Here is a 2917-nt window from a genome sequence, read left to right on the forward strand (position 1 = left end):
TCGTAGTAGTATTGCTTCTGCTGTTTCTTGTCTCTACTCTCCTTGACTGCTAACCCTGCTTCAGCCCCGGGTTTATATAGGGGAAGTTCTTCCCCTCCCAAGACTGGGCAGCAGGTGTGGCATGCACAGGATCCCTGACCAAAGGACCTCCCACCTGCTCTCAGACATAACATCTCTATCACTGTGGCAACCAGACCCCTGGGGTGTCACACTAACCTCAGTGCTAGGAAGGAGCGGGAGGGAATTGAGGGGGTGGTTCCTGCTAAGGCCCTGAAATAATAATAAGACAGGCAGGAGAGTCTGACGCATGGTGGCGGAAAAGCTGCAGGTGCAAATAGGGAATGTGGTCTCGTGCGAGCAACTTGTGCATGCTCGCTGTGTGTGAGTGTGCGCTTCCTAGGTACGGCGCGCTGCAGACAGTCAAAAGGGTTGCTCCCTTTCATTAAAAGTTAATCCCCGGCTGCAGGCTATTAGAAAGCAACTAACCGCGCTCTACTCACCCTACCCAGGTCTACCGGTGAGTCTCGCCGCTGCTCCCAGCCTGTGGCATTGGCCGCGACGCTGACGTTCCGTCGACAGCGCGGCAGCCGAACAGTGAGCTCAGCGGCTCTGAGCGGGGCGTTCTGTCTACAAGACCTTTTTAAGGAGCCAGCAAAAAAGTGAAGAGAAAAGAAAGCACAAAAGCACCTTGTCTTACTAAGCACTGGAAAGGGCAGCCGGCAACCGGACGTCAAAGTGGAAAAGCAGCAAGTGAGAGGCCTGTCACTGCCTATGGCCACACCACCCTCAACACGCCCGATCTCGTCTGATCTTGGAAGCTAAGCAGGGTTGGGCCTGGTTAGTACTTGGATGGGAGACTGCCTGGGAATACCAGGTGCTGTAGGCTTTTGCTTTTTCTTACTTCCACCAGCAGGGGTCACTCTCCTCTATGCCTTTTTTCCATTCCTTTTTTCACAAGCGCACACATGCTCCTTTCTTCTTTTCATTTGCTTTCTCTCTTGCGCTATTTAATCCTTGCAAAATACCAGCATCCTTCTCATCACCGTGGGCCTCCAGCATTGTTGCTTATTTACTTTTAATACTAGGCTTCTTTTCACCAGGACCAGCGACTCCCGCATGACTGGAGGCAACCACCGCTGACCTGGAGGCAACCACCGGTAACCTGGAGGCCAGTTTACAGCACAACCCAAGCAAAACACCTTTGCAGGCCACACGACCCCCCCGAAGAGCAGCTCAAATTCACTCGCAACCATCTCACCCTCTTCCTTCATTCACTCCTGGGCGTTTCGCTCCACCCCAAGTTGCGGGTCCAGCTTGCTCTTTCTGTCACATCCCCGCGATGAACGGTTTAGCCTGCAGGAGACCCTGCGCCGAGCCATTTTTAAACACATCTGATGCGGCAGGTGTTTCATTGCTCAACAAACAACACCTATAGGGACGGCACAGCCTATGCATCGGTCCTTCGGAGACCGCCCCAGAACGGCCAGAGTTCTCGTCCCCACGCGAGCCTGAGGAAGGCTGGCCGGGCGATGGGCCAAGCAGCGTCTACTGGCCATACCACCTTGGATACGTCCGATCTCAGAAGCAAAGCAGAGATGGGTTCGGAAATACTTGGTTGGGACACCTCCTGAGAACACCAGGTATTGTAGACAATTTTGATGACGTTTTGCCATCTTGCGCAGCTCGGCTAGCATTGAGTGGCGCCTTGCTGGACACCGACCTTACGTAAAGTAGAGGCTGGAATTCCCAAGCCTCCCAAGCCCCCCAAGACCTCTAAGATAAGGACGCAACCCCGCCGCCTCTACCAGGCCTCACACCGAGCTCCTTGCCACGGCTAGGAGTGCTTATTGACCCCGCAGCCGGCCGTATGCAAATGATGGCGTTAAAAGCATCTCGCGCTGTGAAGGGGCCAGGCTTTCAGCAGCTGCCCAGGGGATGGTTTTAGAGGGTGACCGCCTAACGAGGGCCAGCAGAAGTAACGTCTTCTTCTTCAAAGAAGCTTGTGTAACTAACCCAATCAGACAGCTGCCCAGGAGCTAACCTCAGTGCTAGGAAGGAGCGGGAGGGAATTGAGGGGGTGGTTCCTGCTAAGGCCCTGAAATAATAATAAGACAGGCAGGAGAGTCTGACGCATGGTGGCGGAAAAGCTGCAGGTGCAAATAGGGAATGTGGTCTCGTGCGAGCAACTTGTGCATGCTCGCTGTGTGTGAGTGTGCGCATCCTAGGTACGGCGCGCTGCAGACAGTCACAAGGGTTGCTCCCTTTCATTAAAAGTTAATCCCCGGCTGCAGGCTATTAGAAAGCAACTAACCGCGCTCTACTCACCCTACCCAGGTCTACCGGTGAGTCTCGCCGCTGCTCCCGGCCTGTGGCATTGGCCGCGACGCTGACGTTCCGTCGACAGCGCGGCAGCCGATCAGTGAGCTCAGCGGCTGTGAGCGGGGCGTTCTGTCTACAAGACCTTTTTAAGGAGCCAGCAAAAAAGTGAAGAGAAAGGAAAGCATAAAAGCACCTTGTCTTACTAAGCACTGGAAAGGGCAGCCGGCAACCGGACGTCAAAGTAGAAAAGCAGCAAGTGAGAGGCTTGTCTCTGCCTATGGCCACACCACCCTGAACAAACCTGATCTTGTCTGATCTCCGATTATAAGCAGGGTTGGGCCTGGTTAGTACTTGGATGGGAGACCGCCTGGGAATACCAGGTGCTGTAGGCTTTTGCTTTTTCTTACTTCCACCAGCAGGGGTCACTCTCCTCTATGCCTTTTTTCCATTCCTTTTTTCACAAGCGCACATGTGGCACCCCAGGGGTCTGGTTTCCACAGTAATGTAATGTTATGTCTGAGAGCAGGTGGGAGGTCCTTTGGTCAGGGATCCTGTGCATGCCACACCTCCTGCCCAGTCTTGGGAGGGGAAGAACTTC

At 54.1% G+C, this 2917-nt stretch overlaps 2 non-coding genes across 2 annotated transcripts; both read left to right on the forward strand.

The window, feature by feature from the left end:
* Positions 1-767: 767 nt before the first annotated feature.
* On the forward strand, positions 768-886 carry LOC141266555 (5S ribosomal RNA). The gene has a single exon (XR_012320589.1). It is a non-coding gene; the product is annotated as a 5S ribosomal RNA (ribosomal RNA).
* A 1706-nt stretch (positions 887-2592) lies between these two features.
* On the forward strand, positions 2593-2711 carry LOC141266892 (5S ribosomal RNA). Its single transcript, XR_012320912.1, has one exon. It is a non-coding gene; the product is annotated as a 5S ribosomal RNA (ribosomal RNA).
* Positions 2712-2917: the final 206 nt, after the last annotated feature.

This window comes from Phyllobates terribilis, unplaced genomic scaffold, assembly GCF_046119375.1.
Source record: "Phyllobates terribilis strain yellow unplaced genomic scaffold, ASM4611937v1 Scaffold_4__5_contigs__length_816908805, whole genome shotgun sequence".
Taxonomy (NCBI): domain Eukaryota; kingdom Metazoa; phylum Chordata; class Amphibia; order Anura; family Dendrobatidae; genus Phyllobates; species Phyllobates terribilis.